At 41.6% G+C, this 22,137-nt stretch overlaps 1 protein-coding gene across 1 annotated transcript in view; it reads left to right on the top strand.

Moving 5' to 3' along the window:
* Positions 1 to 22,137, top strand: part of GRB10 (growth factor receptor bound protein 10) — a 113,258-nt gene that overhangs the window by 57,705 nt on the left and 33,416 nt on the right. The window lies entirely within an intron of this gene.

Here is a 22,137-nt window from a genome sequence, read left to right as displayed (position 1 = left end):
GATGGGAAGCAAATGAGAAACACTGGCTCAGGGTGAGGGAAGAATAGGAAAGTGTTCTTTTCCTCTCTAATGAATTATCTTCCTCTTTAATGAAGGAATAGAGGAACAGAACTGGGGAAAAAATCTCTATTTTTAAAGTATTGATGGACAAAAGTAAGAAAAAAGAGAGGAGGTTCAGTTTCTTCAAGAAGGAAGAAAACTTTATTTTTAATACCTCAATTTTAAATATGGAATGTTGTTAGATAACAAAATAATCTGTCTGTTCAGCCACCTCATAGGATGTTAGTTGTGTTTAATCCAGTTCTAGTTCCCTTCAATGGAGTCTACTAAACATCAGAGTAAAAAATGAGTAACTTAAGAAATGTTATACATCTTTCCAACTTCATCCCATTAAAAATATTGCAAAGTTTGGGAACGTGAGTAAATTTTTTTAGGACATGCTCTTGCTCAGATAAATGTCCATAGATATAATATAAACTACTGGTTAACAAAATAAGTGATGGGCTTAGTTAAAGGACTGCAAAAGCATGTTTTAATGGCTGGCAGTTAGTGAAATGAGCTGTGTTTTAAGAAAAATACAAGTTTAAATGCAAACCAAGGTTAAAGACAATGATGCTTAATTTCAGGTTCTCTGCTTGCAGATTATAAACAAGGATTAAAACTGGAGATTGGAATAAGCCATTCTGATTACATGGGATATATGAGGTGTTAGTGAAAAGCAATTCCCTTCGTGCCTCTCGAGCATTTGTGGGTAAATAGCAGTTCCAGCCGGCAGTGCTGCAGCTCTGATCACACGGGGTGTCACGGCACGTGCATGGTGTGGAGGAATCGTTGCCTTTGGTCAGCTCCTATCTTGGGGACTTGAGAGGGACCCAGGTTAATGTAGTCTTAGGGGATTTCAGAATGGAGGGGATATTTTGTTTGCTGACCATGTGAAACAGTGGGGGGTCACTGGGAAGCTGAGATGTCTGATATGACTTCATAAGAAACAAAGTGTCGTTAGTATTGCTCCTCATGGAACCAACTCAGTCTTATTTTTGAGTAATTTTAACATACAACTCTGCGATGATAAAACCTAGTAGTGGCTACGGAGGAGGAATTTAAAGATCCAGTTGTGTTAAACACAGAAGACTGTTTTGTCATACTGCCAAGCCTGGGGCATAAAGAAATGCCAGCTCTGTTTACTAAATTAAAACTTTTTCCCGGTATATTGTTCTCTGTAGGAAGAGGATGCATGTGCGGGTGAAAGAGTGAGTAAAGGAGCTTTCAGGTCATAAAGCTTGAATTATATTTGCAGCTGTTCTCATATGCAAAATTTTATTCACGTAACTGGAGCTTGAGACAAAGGTTTCTTATTAAGCTGCTTCTGATCCTTTTTTTCTTATTTTTTATGCAGTTGCCACCGCTTTTTTTAACAAGTGGTTCACAACATTGCTTATGCACTGCTCTGCATTTGTTTCATGCTCTTTCTTGGCTCAGCAAAGAAAGGTGAAAGCAGTAAAGCAACAAAAAATAGCTGTAATAAACACTTCTTTTTTTGCAGTAGATTTTTATTTTTGCTTTCTCATGATGATGAAGGATTTTCTTTATCTTGCTCAAAAAAGTGCACGTATCAGGAATTATTTCTTTTTTTTCTTTAATATATTTTCTAAGATCTGTTCAGGGATGGTACAGATTTCACCACAGCAGGAAGCAGTATGCCATCTCTAGCTCTGCTGCCAATCAGGCACTGAATACTGCTTTTCAAGCTGATGGCGTACCGCAGCTGCTCCCCAGAAGACAGAGAACAGTGAGAAGTAACGGGTCTTCTGTACGAGCACAAAACTAAAAACACATGTAGGCAAATGGGATAGTCATTTAACTGGAGGATCAATATAACAATCTGGGAGGTAACACTGGAACATTAGGCTCATTGAAACCATTGCAGATTTGACTCTGGATAATCTTCTCTGGTTTAGAAAAAAAAATCCTAAATTAAAAAATTTTGTAGGTACTCTTTTTTTTCAAGCACAGAGGCACGTTGAGTAACTGACACATAGTTTAGTAGTAAAAGACTTAGAAGAGAAATAGCGTGAAGTTTAGGTTGCATTTCAAAGGTGATCCTGCACTGAGCCACCTCCGCAGTGGCAGGGTCTGGGCTAATACAGTTGTGTGACCAAACGCATCTGGCGGTAGAGGTTAAGAAATGACTTGTAATTAAAAGATGCGTGCTCCTTGGTCGGTGCTCTGATCCTTTATTACAGTTCTGCAGGTGGAAACAGCCCACTTTGAGCTAGGTTTTATGGTGAGAAATGTTAGATGTCGACCTGTTGATAGTGAATGGCACGTGGTTCTGTAAAAATTGGCACCACTGAAGTTTTAGTAACATTGTCGACCAGCTGGTGAGTGGCTGAGCAAAAAGTACCACCTCGCTGTGCTATTGGGTCAGTAGCTACTTCAGCTACTGGTGTGGTGAACGAGACACCACAAATGTCTTGTGTGTGGAGAAAGTATAACCCTTTAAGCTGTCAGAAAGCTCTTAAGTTCTTGAATTGAGAGCAGCGTTGTCCATGAACTTGAGGAGGAGGAGGCTGACAGGAGAGGAGCTACCTGATCAGTGCAGGCCCATGAGTTTCCTTCTTCATCGTGTGCCATTCTGTCTTCTAAGTGCCACCCATCTGCCTCTGACCATGAGCTGGGAGAAACTTCATCAGACCTCTGTCAGCATCGTAAGCGCTCCAACTTTCCCTGCTGGGAAGGACGGATAAAGGTGGGAGCAGGAAGGACATTTTCAGTGTGATACCATGGGGCGTTGCCAAGACCATTTGTGGTTTGGTTTTTGTTTTGTTTTTTTTTTCCCCTCTCCCTTTTCCCCACATCTTTGTTCGTAAAACACATGCACACCTACAAACATGAGATCACCCCACGTCTGAGGGGGACAGTGATTGTGGGCTGGGAGAAGGGACAGCTGAAAGTTTTTAAAACATCATTTACTTAACAGGATAAATATGTTTGTCTAAGAAAAATGGAAACCAGAAAATTACACCAAACCAAGACTAAACATTTGTCCAAAAGATTGCTAAAAACATCAGACAGCTAGGTTACCACTAATTGAAGTCCATCTTTGTGTTGCTGGTATAAACTAAGAACTGGTTGGTAACTTAGGTTATAATTTCTGGTTGTGTACAAATATTTTGGAAAAAGCGTGCAATAATTACATGTAGGTCACTGCAATGCCACAGGATATTAGGCTAAAGTATCTTGTGTGAGTCAATGAAGCTTTCAACTGTAAAAATAGGGCAAATTTCTCACATCCCCCCTCTATACAGCCCAGGCAAACTTCCAAATAGCAGTTTGATGTACCAGAATTATTTACTCCTTTCTAGCAAATTAAATTCACAAATGGGTGTGAATTAATGCCATTCTTTTTTCCAGATTTAGTTACCCTTCAAGGGAACTCCTGTAAACAGACTTCTTAGGTTTTAATTGTTTAAATTACATGTTATGATGCATTTTTTCTTTTATTTTTCTTCCTGTAAAACTTTTATATTTGCTCTTTTGGAGACAAGGACATTGATTTCCAAAAGAGAAACTGTACAAAAATACGCACTTTTGTATAATGAAAACTTTATGTGCGAAGTTAGATTTTGCATCTGTGACAAGCAAATTTTGTACTTAATCCTGCAGTTGAGTAACTTGTAGCAACAAGACATTTTGAAAGTAAATACTGACATCAGGTTGAGTCAACAGGACTTTATCTAAACAGGCCAAATCCTGTAGCTGGATTAATCTGCACAATTCTTTGGGTCCAGGTCCAGGCACTCCCTTTGGCCCAACTTTAAAATATGGGGTTTCATGGGTATCTGCCATGGTATATCATGTTGTTTCTCTCAAATCTTTCTTTGAAGCAGTGCTCTTAAGCTAAATAAATAAATCATACATGGATTGCTCTGTGGCGTGTTTAACTTGGATGTCTTTTTTTTTTCTTAAGAAAGTTGTGATTGCATTTGGGAAAAATTGGGAAGGATCAGGCTTCCTCTGCGGGGCTGTGGTCTAACAGTATGAAAACAGGCCTTGCACTTCCCTGGGTGCGTCTCTCTCGTTTGGAGAAATAACGCTTTTCCAAACTAAATGAGCTAAATTTGATGGACAGCTTAGGAAAGATGTTGCATTACTTGTCGTCTTGTCCCCTGTGTCACGCGAACTTGTTGTCCCGTTACCCCTGAAGAAATGGGGGGGGGGGGGGTGAGCTCACATGGCTTTGAAAGTCTCATTTGCTCATTACTGAAGAAGAGAGTAACAAATAACTGAAGACTAACGAGTCTGCTGGACTGAGCTAAAGATGGGCAGTGCTCAGCGCTGTTGGTGCTGGGTGGTCAGGGGGGGTTCTGCAGTCTTTTCAGCTGAAGCCTGGCGCGCGGTGTGCCGGGGACCGGGATCAGCACGGAGTCAATGCTGCCATTCCTCCTTCCTCACGCCTGTTACAGCAAGCGGTGGTGGTAGTAGAAAGAAATTAGTCTCTTCGTTCTTGCATTTTGGAAAGTGCCAGAATAGTATTTAGAGTCCGAACGTGAATTACTGGAGTTAAGGGCATCTTGCGCTCAAACTCAAAATTATGCTGTTTGTTGGGATTTTTTTTTTTTTTTTTTTTTTTTTTTGCTTTAATGACACAAACCTGGCTCCACTCCCAGGAGCGTTTTGGCTCCCTACCTGTGAGCGATGCTCCAGCAGTGGGAGTGTGCTGGGAGGAGGGCTGCGCGGTGGGGACCAGCGGCAGCACGCCAGGGGACGTGTTGCCCGGCCGAGGGTGGTCTGGCACACTCGGTGGGACGGGACCGGCCTGACCCGACCTGAACCTGCCCTGCTGCACGTGTGCTGGTGGCCCCACCAGGTGTTCAGCCACACAGTAACGCTTGCAGTTGTTTTAAAAAGTTGTTTAACAGTAATAGTGCCATTGCAATTGACCTTTAGGACTGCCTTGTGTAAATACTGAGTGGTCTGTAGTATATGCCGCAGTAGCTGTGCATTAGCGTATTCGCACTGGATTTTTATGTGTACATCTTAATTAGGTGTGCCCTTGCACATTTTTCTTGCGTGACATTACTAGTGTTATATTTTATTAATGGCACAGTGAGAATATACCTTAGCTGTTTTGTGCTTTGATCAGGAATTGACAGAATTGAGAAGCCTTATCAGGCTGAGAGTATGGGGAAAAATGGGAAAGCGTAACATGAGAGAAATTGTAATTCTCTGATGCCTAGTGAGGCAGGTGGGAGTGGGTTTGGGTGTAAACATCAGTGCAGTAGGGAATTGGGGAAAAAAAAAAAAAAACATAACTATATTGAGTGATTGCAATTATACCGTAAGTGAATGCTTGAGATAAATCAGAGATGTCATAACTTTATGCTGATAGCCTTTAAGGAATTGCTTAACATAGTGGGAATAGCTACGCTGAGTCTCAGCTCTCCTTGCCATCTGCACCGTTTGGACTCGAGGTGTGAGTTCAGGTCAGCTTTAGACATTTTGGGAGGTGATTCTGCCCCTCTACTCCACTCTTGTGAGACCACACCTGGAGTACTGCGTCCAGCTCTGGAGTCCCCAACATAAGAAGGACATGGACCTGTGGGAGCAAGTCCAGAGGAGGGCCATGAAGATGATCAGAGGGCTGGAGCACCTCTCCTATTAGGAAAGGCTGAGAGTTGGGGTTGTTCAGCCTGGAAAACCTTATTGTGGCCTTCCAGTACCTAAAGGGGGCCTACAAGAGAGCTGGGGAAGGACTTTTTCTAGGGCATGTAGGGATAGGATGAGGGGGGATGGCTTTAAACTGGAAGAGGGCAGGTTCAGATTAAACATTAGGAAGAAATTTTTCACTTTTGAGGGTGGTAAGGCACTGGAACAGGTTGCCCAGAGTAGTTGTTGAGGCCCCATCCCTGGAGGTGTTCAAGGCGAGGTTGGATGGGGCTTTGAGCAACCTGGTGTAGTGGGAGGTGTCCCTGCCTCTGGCAGGGGGGTTGGAACTCGGTGGTCTTCAAGGTGCCTTCCAACCTAAACCATTCTATGATTTTGGATAGAGACCTTTTTGGACCCCAGCTGCCCCGTAGGACAGATGCAAGAAAGCACCAACTCATAGGTTAAAGCTTCTGCCATGTATCCTGCATGACCTTGCGGCACCACATCATTGCCAGCAAAGGGTAGGTGAGATGACCACAAGGTCCCTTCTGAGACGAGCTGAGGCAGCCCTTACAGAGCTGCACTGGCACCCACGGCTGAGCTGCAGGTGATCCCTCAGTAGATGCTGTGGACTAACGTAGTGCAGGACTGGGAAGAGGCCCAACTTTTTGCTTGCTTGCTGGCATCTGCTTCTAGGGAACGGAAGGCAAAGCCCAGTGTTTGGTTTGTTCGTTTCCAAACCATCAGCGGAGTGGCTGGTTAAGTATCAGGAGTAATGCTGTTCATTCCCAGCAGGAAAAAGGCTACTTTGGGCTTGCTGTAGTTACCTGGACAGTGAACTGTGACCACGTTAAAGTGGAAATCTGTTTGAAATGTCTGTCTTCACTTAGGCAGTGTTTGTGTGTGGACACACAGGGGAAGAATGAACTTGCAAGTTCGTCAGCGTGGTAATGGGTTGTTTATGCATTGCTCCAGAGCTTGCGGATACGGTTTTGTTCCATTTCCTAAACAGAGGGGATGTTAGTTGGAATTTAATAACATTTTTGCATTAGAAGAATACTGCTGAGTTAATTAAATCATTGTGGGATGAATTTCAATTCTCTGTTCTCTTGATTTATAGTCTCCTTATTGCTATCAAATTCTTATTGTATTATTCTTTTTTCTAACAGGAGTGCAGAATTACTGTACTAAAAAGTGATTTTGTTTAATTAATGCAAGTACCTTCAATCTTTTGCTTCAGCCTGGCTGTAATCTGAACATCATTTTCAAAACTTACATAAAAACGAATTTAATCTGGACTTGTTAAAAGGTAACCCATCACTGATTCATAAAAGCTACATGTCATGTTCCTCCATTGGCATTAGGATTGCTTGTTCTCTCCAGTGGTAGACCCTGCTGCTGTCATGTCAGGCTTAGTGGAGCTGGTTCCTCCTGCTGCATTTCCAGTACCTAAAAGGGGCCTACAGGAAAGGTGGGGAGGTACTCTTTATCAGGGAATGTAGTGGTAGGATGAGGGGTAACGGTTTTGAACTGGAAGAGAGTAGATTTAGATTGAATATTAGGAAGAAATTCTTTACTGTGAGGGTGATGAGACACTGAAACAGGTTGCTCAGAGAAGTTGTGGAGGCCCCATCCCTGGAGGTGTTCAAGGCCAGGCTGGATGGGGCTTTGAGCAACCTGGTGTAGTGGGAGGTGTCCCTGCCCATGGCAGGGGGGTTGGAACTGGATGATATTTAAGTTCCTTTCCAACCCAAACCATTCTATGATTTCAGGAAGCAACGGAGTTGGAAATACCTTCACTATGGCAGGAAGCATAAAGATTTGGTTTTTCTCCTGCTGCTAAGGGGATAATGAATAGCACTCAGAACCAAAATAGATTGACTGTCAGCTAGGAGTTTGGATGTGAGATCCTATGTTCAGCATGGGATGTTTTTGGGGAATACGGATAAAGCAACTTTGTCTCAGCAGACTTATTGCCAGTGGAATTTCATCAACAGCAAAGCAAAAACTGTTCTGCAGGTTTTTATGGGACAAGGGGTGAAAGTGGGAGATGGCTTTCAAAGCTGCTTTTGTTTCTCACCAAACAGTTGCCACCTTAACGCACCCGGATCTTCCCAGTCGCCCCTTCTATCTGCCCAGATCTCTTGTCTGACCAGAGTGAGGAACTGCTCTGCTTTTGGGGGATATTTAGATATGGGCTATACCCATTCTCAATGGAGACAACTTTACCCTGGATGGCCCTAGAGTCAATCATGTGCACCGCCCATCCAGACATCTAGGAACATCATCCCCACCCACACCTTGCCTCCCACTTGCTGAATGGCCCCCGCCATTGCAGGAGGCATCAGACTTGCTGAAGCACACTCAGCAGCTGCAGAGGGCCCGAGTGCTGGGAGTAGTGTCTGTGCCCTGCAGCCATGGGGGAAGGTTGGCCGTCTCACTGTAGGGATGACCTTTAACATGTTCTTCCTCTCGCCTTCTAGGTTCACCTTTAAAAAAAAAAAAATCACATTTCCCCACTATCCTTGCCAGAATAGGTAATGAGAGTAGGAACAAGCTATCCCTAAGGAAAAAATATTGCTAAAAAAAAAAAAAGTCAACAATTGAGGTGCAAAACATTGCAGAAAAGAATATTCTAAGTTAAATAACAGCGTGCCGATAGTAAACCACCAGGATTTAACTTTACAGACAATTTGCCCTCGGGCTTCTGCGAGTCATTTTTGAGCTTGTTCTTGCCTGCAAACTGTTAAAAGCAGCTAATTACTCTGAAGCAACTTGCTTGTCATATTGTTGCTGGTCACACTTATTTTCCCTATTGCTTACTAAAATCCACTGAAAGCGAGCCAAGCGGATTATTTCCAGACCTTATAAATAGCTTTCCAGATGTTTGCAGCAATTCCCATTCCCCAAGTACTCAGTGATGTAGAACAAACTATAAGACTGAGTCTGTGCTAAACAATGGGTATCAGGTACGTGGTTTTAGCATTGAAAAATACCTGCCGTGCCTCAGGTTAAGAATATTCTTTGCTGAGTTGTCTCAAATTCCAGAATAGTGTTGTTTTTAAGTGTTTTAAGAGTGTGTGTGTATATATATATGAGAATGTGAAAAGATTGCCTGCAATACTTTCACACACCTTGTAACGATATGGAACAGATTGAAAAGAAGTAGACATTAAATATATTCAGATCATCCTCTTCATCAGGCAAAGAATTGAAAGCTAATGTTACAGGAATAGCAACATGTAATCATACAAATAAAACCTTGTATTTTATATTCTCGAAGTACTTTTCTGTGTTATGTGCTGCTTTGTTCTATGGATTTTTTTCACTGCTAACCTTTGAACTTTTTTTTTTTAACAAACTATCTAGCTTGGCAATGCTATGTAAAGCTGGTCCAAGCGAGGCTGAGCCTTGCGTCTTGTGTTACAGCCTTGTCGAATGAGCGTCCTCTGAAAGGCAGACACAAGTACTGTCCAGCAGAAAAATGTCCTTGCTATGCTTGAAGCTAATGTCATTCCACTTGTAGCATTTAAAAGGTCCTAAATATATTTGAGAACTGACTATTAATTTCCTCTTTTGTCTTCTTTGCAAGAGGCACCAAGGCTGAGGTTTACTGCTGAATGTGGATCCAGTCAATTTTTTAAATGCTATTTGGTGAAAGTTTTGTTTATGCTTGTTGCTTATCTTTGAGCATACTTACCAGCATGATTTGCACCCTGTTCTGCTGGAGTATTTTGCTTGGGTTTTTTGGGGTGGGGTTTTTTTTTTGACTGCACAGATGAAAAAGGTAATCCAAATCCCAAATCTTTCATCGGCTGCAGAGAGACGCTGTCATTCCAAGGGGAGTGGAGTGCTCATTGGCTGGGGGGAGAGGAGAGCACCAATTCAGCTCCAGAGCTAGAGAATGTATCTTTCTAACCATTTGCACAGTGTGACACATTTCTTAATATTTTCTAGGATATTAATAAGAAGGGAAAATCAGGAGGCAGCCAGCTATATTTGTGCAAATGTACCTTCGGTGTAATTTCCTTTTGCTCTCAGTGAACATTTAGTTCTGCGTTACACTACATGCGAGTTACAAATGAGCATTTGCTTACGGGCTAATTAAGCATAGCTTAGAGCAGTACTTAATTGCAACACTTCAAGCAATACAGAGGAACTTGAAGCCAATCTGGTTAACGAGAAATTAACTTAGTACTCTGCCCAAGGTTGCGCTAGCTGCTGCATCTATAAGGTTTCATTACCTCTCGCCCTCTCTCCTGTGCATGGAATAGCACTTGGGCAATCTCCAGGAGTCACTTTTTTGTCTGGGAGAAACCTTTAGGATTGAAACTACAGCAGGAAACTGCAAGAAGTGAGGCAGGGTGAGGGCACGAGGGAGTCTTTTAGTGGGCAGGGAAATTGCTTGTGCGGCAGATGCTGGCTTTGAGTGTCTCTAGCAGTTCATCCATCGAACAGATGTCCAAACGGGTCTAAGTTGAAAGACTCTGCTATGTTGACGTGTAACCATTAAAATGAAAGAGCTGAATGAACTTTATAGAAAGCTCTCTATATGTTACTTTTATCCCTTAAATAAATAAATAATCTAGTAACTCTGAAGATGAAATAAATTTTACAGCACTGTAAACATGCTCGCATCAATTTCGCCTCTTTCTAAAGCCTTCTCTTAACATGCAGCTATAAAAATTGTGGTGGTTAACTGATTCTTGTCTAGTAAAATGGTTGAGGATTATGTGTGTGCAAACAGCTTGTTTTTCACCTAAGCCGGAGCCTTACAGGTGCTAATCGCCCGACATTCAAATAGCAGCTATTAAGGAAGGGGAGACCCTAGTAAAATTCCAGCAAAAATAATGTAATAAAATGTTGAAAGTGCCAGATGTATTCACAGTGACTGCATTCGTTTATGAGTTTGCAGCAACCTCTGCTTCCTACATAATTGATTTCATCTCTACTACAATTATGTCTTTTCCGAACGTACATCTGCAAAGGATCTGGAGATGCAACTTAAAGGCAGTATCTGAGTATGAGCACTGATGGAGAGTAGAGGAATTAGTTGACTTTTTTGGAGTGCTTCATTACTCTCTTTTAAAACCTGTAAATGTAGGGAAGTAGAAACTACATATTTTTCTCTTAAATTGTGTGACAATGTTTAAATGGAATTTCAAACCAGTAGGGGCTCACTGAGTTAAAGAAATACATTAGAAATATTTGAAGAGAAAATTTTTAAAGTCTGAGTTGGTGGTAGCTCAGGTTGCTTGGCTTAGACTTGCGTGTCAATGCAGAACTCTGACCTTGATATAAAAAGACTTCTTCCATTATTTGTGTACAAAACCACTTCTGTCGGTGCAAAACTACTTTCCCAAGGCCAGTTTTGCTGCAGTAACTTAACAGACCTTTTGAAAGATTGTTGAAGAGTCTTTCTTTTTCATGTCGAGTGATTCTTCTTTTTCAGTATGACCATAGTAAAGTACTTCAGGAAAGACATGTTTGACTTTGCATAACATGGTTGCAAGTTAGGTTTGTATGCTGCAGCTGAACTACCACTATGTGGAATTAAGTACCTAGATTGATTGCACATTGAACTATGAAATGTGTGCGTTAATGCAAGACAAACTTGGAGCTCTTTACCTACAACAGACAAGCAGTAGGAATGTCCATGCTTTTCGTATTATTTGCTATGCAGTGGCGTTTTTTCTTGCTGCTGGAAAGCGGCCTGTAGACTAATGAACATACCTCGCACAGTTGTTTCTCCCAGCTACACGCAGCCCTTTCTCAAATCTCAACTTGGAAGAAGTGGCGTTGAATAATTTCAGAGGAGGATGCTTGGATTTCTTGCTGAAGACAATCTTCACCTTTTTGTGTCTGACTTGGTATCATGAATGTTTGTATCAGTGGTTAGCTCAAGCTCAACGTACAAGTTGCACATAAACTCTGACGCGGAGTGGGGTTTAATCAGCCTTAGGTTATCAGACCCCTGCTGTCAGATTCATTTGAGGTAGATATGACAGTCCCAATGTTTTACTGTCCTTCTGCTCAAAGACCTCTTCAGATAGCTGCTTGCTTCATGTTAAAAACAACTTAATAACAGCAAGTGCTATTTTGGGAAGGTGCCGCGTTCCACATTTTGCTTGATTGGTGTCCTGTCTGACCAAGGGACCTTTGCGTGTGCTCCACTTCTCCCCACCTAAAGTTACGTTGTCCCACACAGGGACAACAGTATCTTTACAGAATTTTATCTGTTTGCCTTTAAATTTTTTCCATAGTAAAACTGAAACAAAACTTTCAAACAAATGCTACTACTGAGCAAAACTTGGGTAATACTTTTAATACTTCTTTTTTTTTTACTCATATAATGATAAAGAGACCGGGGAATGTAATGTTAGGCAACCACATATGATAGTTTTTCAGAGGTCAAGAAACGGGATCACCTTTAAACACCTTTTTGGTGGGAATTATTTCTGTGAACTGTGGTTGTATAAAAATTAAATCTCTCATTTGGGTTGCTTATCTGGGTATCTCCAGTTAGCGGTGAGTTAGAGTACCTTTTGGGTACATTCTTGCCTCATTAGGGTAGCAAAACTATAGAAGATGATAAATTTCACTGAAGTGCCTCTTTCTCTTTACAATTAGGTGCAGTGGGACCCTGAATCATCATCTAGATGACTAGATGTGCTTAGATTGAGGGGGCTAGTAACAGCTGAAACGACTACCCGCTCTGTGTAGTTTGGGTGGAATGCAAAAAAACTTAAACTAGGCAGTGGTGCGGGATGGAGAATATCCTTTCCTTCCCCTAAGTCAGCGAACTGTTTTATTAGGACCAAATCTGGCCTCGTTTCTAAGGGGGAGATTTTTGTTGACCATTCGCCTGAATGGCCAGCCGCCTCATCAGTTGCTCCCCCTGGCAGAAAGAGCAGAGTTTGTTTATCTGGAGAGATGCTGGCAGCTGCAGGGCTGCGTTTTTTCCATCTGTTAAGGGCCTGTGAAAAATGATCAGTTTCTAACCACATTCTTCTTGTGCAAATTAAAGTCAGGGCTCTTCCACATGTCTCCTCAAGGGTTTAACTTCACCAAGCGTCTGAGGTAGCCATTTTCAATAGATGAACATATATAAGATTTGGGGAGGGAACACAGACTTTCATGGACAGATACTTTTAGCCATTGGTACTTGATACACAATAGCGATGCCAATTCTTGTGAGGGAAAAAAAATTTTTTTGGAGGAACAAATGGGAATCTGTGAGAAGGGGGAGGGGACATATCACTTCTTCAAGAGCTAGTAAGCCCATCGGGGAGAGTAATAGCAGGAGTTTCTAAGGAGAGGGTTGTGGAATTGGACCACCATTTCACAAAGTAAACGACCTCCGATTTGCCTGCTGATTTTTGTACTACGAAAACTATCCTCAGCACTTGTCTTGAGTAGAAAAACCAAACGCAACAAACATAAGTTGGTTTGTGTAGAAGGAGGGAGGGTCAATTTCCCCAAATTAATTATCTTTGCAACGGACAATCAAAGCCATTACGATGTCTCTCTGATGTTTTAGTTAAAAAAGCTGAATTTGTCATCTCAAGGTGGTTTCCACGTTGAACCCCAGAATGAAGCTACCGAGTAATTTATCTAACCCAGTCTGTATGCATGGAAAATAATGGTCTCTACAGAGAAGGTTAAGACATTAGGCCTAACGTGGCACAGTCCATGGAAGGGAAATGTGTTGTGTGACACCTAGAACAGGATGCACCTTTTCGCTTCTTTAAACACAGTTTTCATGGGGTAGCTTGAGTAAGTTCATGCACTAGCTATTTTGTTATGCTTTAAAAAGTGAAATTCATGGAGTGTATAGGTTGGCAAAACCACAGTTGATGTGAGCCAAGCAAACTTGGGTTGTTTTCTGTACAGCTGGGCGCACTGAAAGAAGAACCTGCAGATCTCTGGCAACAAATCCACAAAACCACTTCTTTCTTACAAGTTACACTTTGGTTCTGATCAGTGTCTGTTATGTTGAAGGGTGTATGAGCAACAGTTGAACTGAAAATAGTTTCAGTACTGAGTATTTTTTAGTTAATACCCTGCAGCTAGCCAAAAATTTTTACTTTTGCCATGTGTAATCTTGTGCAACAAGATGGGGGAGTTGTGGAAGAAGCAAATGTTGTGACACTTTTCGACATTGTACAAAAGGCAAGATAGATTTTTCTCCAATAAGAAACCTTATGGTGGTTATGCTGAACCACCATCCGAAGACACAACCTTCTGAAGCTGGAAAAGGCAATAAAGTTTTTCCCATGTGTAAAATTGCCTCTACATGTGTGAATAAAAAGTGATAAAGAGTGACATTTGCTGAAGTCAGAAGATTTGTGTTGGCCGTAGATAGAAGTGCAGTAATAATTATTAATAACAATTACATATTATTATTAATAACGTAATATGTTTTTAATGGACACTTTTCACTTCAGAATAGATTAGTTTTGACGTATGCACCTATGTATTTAACCTAAGAAATTCTGCATGGTGATTGAACGGAAGAAGTAGGTGTTGTAATTTGAAATCTATAGAATGAAATTTGAATGTATGTTACTAGTTTTCATAAACGCAAGACTGAAATAAGCATATAGTCTAAAGGAAGCATATCTTAGGATGCAGATTCATACCAAAACCAAGCTAGTGTTTGGGGGCGGGGAAAAACACTGTTTACATTCATATATATTTATTTATAGAGTAAAGTTTTGTCTAGAAGGGACTATTAAGTTATTATGTTGCCCAGGATCCTAAACGGAGATGTTTACATATCTTCTGTTATATGTTGATCTAAGTTGTACTTTTGCCCTTCAAGCCTAACCTTCTTAAAGTTGCTCTTATATAGCTGAGTCTGTTTGCCAAGTGCACAACATTTTTTGTAATGTTTTGTTTTGGATGGGAATGGAATTAACTTACTCATGGACATACGAACTTCAGAATAAGAAAGATGTCCAAAGGTTGATCTACCTTCTGCCAGTCAATCTGGAAAAAAATTGAGCTTGTGAAAAGTCAAGATGAACCCGACATCAGTGCCCTTACGTTTTCTTTCAGTTTCTCTGTGGTTCAGTTCAAGAAGGTTTCAATGACCTATATTTTTCTCAGCGTAATTCTTAAAGAAGATCCATGATGTAAATACAGAGCCATCAAAACCCTTTTAAAAAAAATGTCATTCGTGCCAGGTTGGAAATAAAGTTACTGGTATCTTTGCATGGTGGATTTCTTTAACTTACTGCCAATAATTTAGGGAGAGGGGGAAGGGGAAGAAGGGAGCGCAATTGAAGGTAATGGCTGTTACGTGTTATCTGTAATACATAAAAATACAGAGTCAACTCCCTTGTCATTGCCTTTCTGAGTCCTGGAAATGCTTGATTTCTCCATGATCAGCTACAGTAGTAAGGCCACTGTTGAAAGATTTTCCATTTAATACTGTGCAGAATTGGTTTCTAGGGAGTGTCTCTTGTCTTAAAGAAAAGATTTGCCTAATATTTGGTCTTTTCCTCTAGGGATCTTTTTCATACTCATTTGCCTATGCTAAACAAAGAAACTAGGCATGTGAGCTATTTGAATATAAATGTTGTTCTAATGCAGCTAATTATTTTAAATGTTTAATGGGAGCTTCATGAAAATTGTTGCATAAACTTTTCAATTAGAGAGAAGGCTCGTTGATTGCATTCGCGCAAGATGTTTAATTGGGTGGACACCACAGAATAAATATATTTGGAAATTATCTCAGATTGCCTACTTTTAGGGGGCTGCCTATAGGGAGGAGAAAGCTTTGCTTCCAATCAACTTCAAAGATAAGATAGCTTAATTGGAAGCTGACTGTGCCTTGACAGCTTCAGAGCAGCAGTGACTTCCATGTAAAATAATCTGAAGCAGATGCTGAATGAAGAAGTAGCATTTTCTTTCATGCAAGCTTTGGCATCAAACCTCTAGCATTATGTTATCTAGTTCTATATCAGGAAGCATTTTTTTCTTGTGACATTGGTTTCAGCACAGTACCTCATATTTAGACTTACACAGTTAAGTTCATCAGCCTTTGACAAATGGACGTTAACTGTTTCTGAAACACTTAACCTAAAGGGAACTTTGAACCACTGTGGCATGGCTTGGGAAAATACTGATGAAAGATGCTAGGAAAAGACCCATTTAGGGTTCCTAAATGACCAAAGTTCACTGTTGTTGTTTTTTTTAGTTTTAGTTAATATCGTGGTATTTATGTAACTCTGCACTATTTGTGTACGAGCTCACAAGCTAGAGAAACAGGCTGCCAGAAGCCTCATGAAGTTCAACAAGGGCAAGTGCAAAGTCTTTCACCTGGGGAGGAGCAACCCCTGGCACCAGTACAGGCTGGGGGCCAGCCAGCTGGAAAGCAGCTCGGCAGAACAAGACCTGCGGGTCCTGGTGGACACCAAATTGAGCACAAACCAGCAATATTCCCTTGCCACAAAGAAGGCCGATGATATCCTGGACTGCCGTAGGCAAAGCATTGGCAGCAGGTTGAGGGAGGTGATCCTTCCACTTTATTCAGCACTGGTGAGGCCGTGCCTGGAGTACTGCGTCCGGTTCTGTTCTCCCTGGTACAAGAGAGACATTCACATACTGGACAGCATCCAAAAAAGGGCCACAGGGATGATTAAAGGGCTGGAGCTTTTCTCCTGTGAGGAAAGGCTGAGAGAGCTGGGACCATTCAGCCTGGAGAAGAGAAGGCTTGAGAGCATCTTACAAGTGTATACAAATACCTGAAAGGAGGGTGGAAAGAGGATGGAGCCAGGCTCTTTTCAGTGATGCCCAGTGAGGCAACAGGCACAAACTGAAACAGGAGATTCCCTCCAAATATCAGGCAACACTCTTTTAACTGTGAGGGCGGCTGAGCACCAGCAGAGGTTGCCCAGAGAGGTTGTGAAACTTCCATGCTTGGAGATACTCCAAAGGCGTCTGAGTGTTGTCCCAGGCAATGGGCTCTTGGTGGCCTTCCTCAAGCAAGGGGGGTAGACCAGATGACCTCTAGAGGTCCCTTCCAACCTCAACCCTTCTGTGATCCTTGTTCTCAAACTTTTATAATGGAAAAAAAAAGGTTAAAGGCAAGATGATTTTGATATATATAATTTCTGTGTTACATCTTTAATATTAATTTTGGAGTTATGAGGGTAAAGCTCACTGTTAATTCATTTATAACTACTGAGTTTCTAAGAAGAGTTCTAGTGTGTGCCAGTGTTATCAAATTAATTCACTTGAACACCTTGTAAGAATTCTGTTAAAATTTACTTTAGGGGGGGATTTTTATGTTGAATGTTTAAATCTTACTTGACCGTGCTATAGTACTGAAATTAGGCAATGGCAATCAAAGTATACCTAAATATCACTTCTACTTAATACATCAGCAAAAATAGAGAGGAGCCAGTCGTCTGATTTATAAATGCTGAGAACCTGGACCAAAGCACTTAGAAGATGATCTGTTCTCATGGGAAATCCTCAGCCTTGGAGGCACTAAAAATGAGATCACTCGAATGCTTATTCAACTCATCATAAGGGATAGTACAGCTTTAGAATAAAAGATTACCAGTTGGCAGAAAAGATGATGGAAAACACTTAAGGGCTGTGAAAGGAGGTTTATATGATTCAGTGAGGCTTTGCACTGAAATCTGCTTGATAAGTGTCAGTGGAATACTGATAGTGATGTACCCATAGGGGTAAAAGCCTGGTCTAGGTATGATGTGAATCGATGGGGGGGTGGTGTATTGATGTCAAGGTAAGAGGAACTGCTTTTGAACAGGTTGCTGTCACTGAGGAGAGGAGTTGCAAGAGAGGAAGGATGGAGCAGTGTGTGGTACTTCAAACTAGGCTGCTGCAAACAGTGTGGAGAACATGAGAGAGGAGAGGCTGTTACTGTTCAGAGGCAGCGACATGGCCACAGGTCCTTCAAAGCAACTTGTGTGCATGTCTGCTGAACGTCTTACTCATTGTAGCTTTAGCAAAGTAACCTTCTTTTTAAAAGTTGGAATGAAGACTTCCAGCTGAATAATACCATCTATAATGAGCTAACTACTTCCCATTTGAGCCACTGCTGCTCCGGGAATTAGTGCTTGGAAACCTCAGTACACCTAGATGATAGGGGAGAGCTTCTAGAGGACATCGTTGTGAGTAAGATTGTATAGAGGACCACTTAGTAGCCCTTTTTTCTCAGCTCTTGGTAAAAACTGGTTGGATCCTTTCAGTTCCTAATAGGCTGTGTTCAGATACTAAGCTCTCTGTTTCTATAATGTCATGTATTGCTTGTTCGGCATCTTTTTAATTAGTGACATTTTATTTAGTCCAAATTAAATATGCCAGATGTAGCTGATTTAGTGGCTAACAATGATGAGTGAGGGGAGGCAGAGCTGACGTTATATAGCCGTCTGTTCTCAGGGAAGTTGGTTTTTTTTGTGTGGTTTTTTTTTTTTAATTCTAGTTCCACAAGAGAAGTTGGAGTGGTAACCATGGCAGCAGGGAATTTGTCCCTGTAAGCTAAGCAAAGGGTTGGGTTGTGTGGGTTTTTTTTGTGTTTGTTTTTTTATTTGTGGTGCCCCTACGAGGAGGAAGGGGTATGCAGAATGGAACTCGGAGCAGATAAATCAGTCGCGCTTGCTGTGGAGTTAAAACTCGTGTGTTGGTCCTGCCATAGCATGCACGGATGGACGGGTGCAGCAATGAAGCAGAGCAGCGAGAGATGCAAAAAATTTCTTAGTAACTTGCATCTCTGCGCTAGGTGTTTTGGGGCAGGGCGGTTAGATGCTGTATGCTAATAAATGTCTTGTGTGGCTGTGTTTGGGTTTTCTCCAATATTTTTCTCACTTTTTTCCCACTGAAAATGAGTAATTCTTAGCAGGTTTGAAGTGAGATTTGCATGGGGTTAGCTGCATTCAGGAGAGAATATGTAGCTTAATCGTGATGACATAACCTCAGATTTTGCATCAGTCACAAAAACTTTTGATCTATCAATCTTGGGTTGGGGGAAAATCATTGTTTTGCTCTGATGTCTAAATTTACTAAAAATTAAACAGCGGAGCAGTTTTATGGAGTAGTTTCCCATTAAAGCAATTGCTGAAAATGAGAATTATAGGCGCATTGAGGAGAGGATACCGTGAGCCCTCTTTTCCCACTGACGTAACTTTGCCTGGGCTAAGATCTGCAGGGGGTTAATTCCGGCGGCACAATCAATGCTTACACAGTTGCGCAGAAATACTCTCCCAATGCGAGCAGCTCTGTTAAAAGCATTTATTGTGTGCGTGTGACAAACTGACCCATAAAACATCCCGAACTTTGCAGGCAGCAACAATTAGCCGATACTTGCTGCTGGAAATCGCCGGCTTCCAGAGCCCGTAGCTTGGGAGATGGGAAGTTAAGCAATATTGCTGAATACTGTACAGCGAGGAGGCAGCTGGCGGCCGGGTATTAGGGATGCTTTGCCATGCTGCTGTAGTTAAGCCTGTCACCCACTCGTTATAAAGCACCCCTCTTTTATTAGCAGAGCAGGATGAACTCAGCCCTATTGGGCAAAACCTATTGTAGGTTGCGACTGATGCTATCGGAGCCCAGGAAATTTATATTTCCAAGGTGTGCTTGAGCTTTTGGGATTTTCAGCACACGGAGGCCGTTAGGCTGCGAGTTGCATAGTGTATTTATACTTCAGATTCCCATCATTAAGTGTTCGTCAGTCCTTGAGTACCTGGAGGTTATAGCCAGTCTTCATTAGGATTCTTTCTCCGTGTTTTATCTTTTTTTCCATCAGCTTCCAATTACCTTTCTGACTGCCCTAAATTCCTCTCGTCTTCATATTTTCACACTTTGGTTGGTTGTGGCCTGTATTGTGTCTCCATGTGATTATACCATACTTGATTCTTCTCTGATCAAGCTACACATACTAAGTTCATAGAGTTTTTCTTAAAAAAAAAGTTTCATTTTTTGTTTTGGTTTCCAGCTTCCCCCTCTCTCCCGGCAGCTTTGGTGTAACTGCCTGCTCTGGGATGTCAGCGTTGGTTCACTGGGATGTGGAGTGGAATAAAGGGACTCTTGTCGAGGCAGATAATTGATTTTTTTTTTTTTTTTTTTTAAATCTAGTGCACCTCTGTATGCGTCATGAAAGCTCTTTTTATCCTGCAGTTGTCAATTCTGGCAAGACTTGTCAGATCTAGGAGCTGGGCCTTCAGCTGAGACCTTGCTTTCATTAATTTTTTTAATTTATTTTAGCCTTCAGGGCCGCAGAGAAAACTTTAGGAGCTCTGCACTTGCAAGCACCAGGGAACTAGCTTAGAAGCCCTTAAATCTTTGGCTTTTTTTCTCTTTGTGATTGCTTTTTTTTTTAGGGGGGAGGAGGGGGGCGAAGGAGGAAGAAACAGGTGTGGGAAGAGGGTCTATCTTTTTCTTCCTCTGTATTGCACTCTTAAGTTTGTAATTTCTCTCCAGCTCTGCATCTTACGCTTGCTTAGATTCCTTTGCTACCAGACTAGGTAAATTGGATTGCAGTTGTTCAAGACAAATTTCATAACTACTGGTTCTTAAAATAATGTGTTTGGTTTGTCATGTCTGGACGTTCCAAATATAGCTTATTTGGCATCATCCCTGATTGTGGAGCTGTTGTTGTTTTATTTTATTTCTGTTATTATGTCAACCGCAGTCAAAATCCCAAGGTTCCATTGTATCAGCTAAGAGACGGGCACTGTCCCAAAGGTTTTCCCAGGCATTAAAAACACACAAATTTTCAAATAGTAATCCTCAATTTCCCAAGACATCTTCAAAAGTGGTCTCTGATCCCTTTCCTAGGAATACGTGGCTGGACCAGTGCATGCAAATGGAGGGCTGGAGCCGAGTTTACCTATATACACAACCCTTTGTGTATAGGTGTTTCTGTTTTCAGCTCTGCAACCTCTCTGCTCCTTTCCCCCTAGAAAGGCTTGCACGGGAAGGGGAATTTTGTGGACTACCCATGTAGAAGTTGTACTTGGACAATAGTAAATCTGAGCGAGAAGCCAATTTTACGTTGCCGGACTCTATGCTGAAACGTCTTTCTGGCTCATAGGGTGGCCTGGACGCTCAGTGGCAAGTGCCTCAGCTGCAGTTGTCACAGCGTCCTACTGGGAAGGGAGGAGCCATCCAAGTCTTCGGGACCTGCACCATTTTTCTAAATCCTATGGGAAGTTGCTCCCTGGAGCCTTGCTGCGCTGTCTGCCAAGTTTCAAATTAATGTGGTTCTTGTGGTTGAAAGCCTGTGCGGCAAGGAAGATGTGGTAATAATTCCTTTTCTACAGAGTAATTTATAATGGCAAAACAATTTAAAATACTCAGTAACTAGCGTGGTTACTTAAGAAGTTTAATCAAGAAATTATTATGGTTTTTCTTTGTATTACCCTTTCTAGGGTTGTTAGGGACTTAAATTGTGTTTGCAAGAACTTTTCTGCTAAACGTTTCTCTTGGAGCAAATTCAGACAATAAATAACGCGTTCTGTAAGCACAGCTGAGGAAGATTGCAAACTATCTAGGGATAAATTGCACAATAAAATATATGAAAGATAAAGGTTAATGCCAGCAACATCACTTAATGTCTTTCATTACATAATCAAAGGAGTCTAACCGTGCCTGTAACTATCTTTTTTTTCCGTACGTAAAGGATCTCGAAACTAGAAAGGATTTTTGCATGAAAAGCAATTGCTGTTGGGAGGAGCTGTGTGGAGAGAAGGGAGCTCATTTACAGACTTATAATCAAAAACTAATGGGAACTGCTGGGTGGGGGAGGACACAGGCACAGAAGAACATGTAAGCTGGCAGTGCTGTGACCACAGGAAGAGCCTGGACTCCCAGACTCGGGACCAGGTGCGATGGCTTTTGCTGGACTGCCTTCCCACTGGTGTGGACTGGTACCGTGTTAAAGCCTGTCTAAACTGCTTCCCAAGCTTTCTCTCTTCCAGCATCCTGCAAATACCCAGAAGCTTCAGCACAATTCATAAAGGCCTATTGTTACTTTTAAAAGGATTGAAAATTAGTCTTTCTCCTTTCTTTTACCTAAAAATGAGAGGCAAACGAGGAATCGAGTGGGAAGACGTGAAAATGTCAAACTGGTCAAATGATTTATCTGAGCATTAAACCAAAGTGGGAAAGAGTGAAACAGCTTTTGGGGATACTATCACAAAATCAGTGTGTTGTCTGTATGTAGGCATGTATCACTTAAAACTGTATTCTGCTATTTATTTGTAAAATACGGAAATTATAGGGTAGCAACTTACAGTTCCCAAACCTTCAGCCTCTAAGTATGTGAGCACATGTTGGAATAAATCTTTTGTTCATGCAGGCAGTAGTCGTGTCTTGAAAACACGCTCTGTACGGTCTCTTCTGAAAAGTACATTGCACAGTTCACACCTTTGTACGTAAACAGCTGAGATTTTTGAAGAAGCTTTGATGCAGTTGCTGTACAAGCCTAAGCCTATACTGAGGGCATTAGTACTT

The sequence above is a fragment of the Vanellus vanellus genome, assembly GCF_965231255.1.
Source record: "Vanellus vanellus genome assembly, chromosome: 2".
NCBI lineage: Eukaryota > Metazoa > Chordata > Aves > Charadriiformes > Charadriidae > Vanellus > Vanellus vanellus.
Note: the sequence above shows the minus strand (reverse complement) of the source record. Positions and strands in the feature narration are given on the sequence as shown.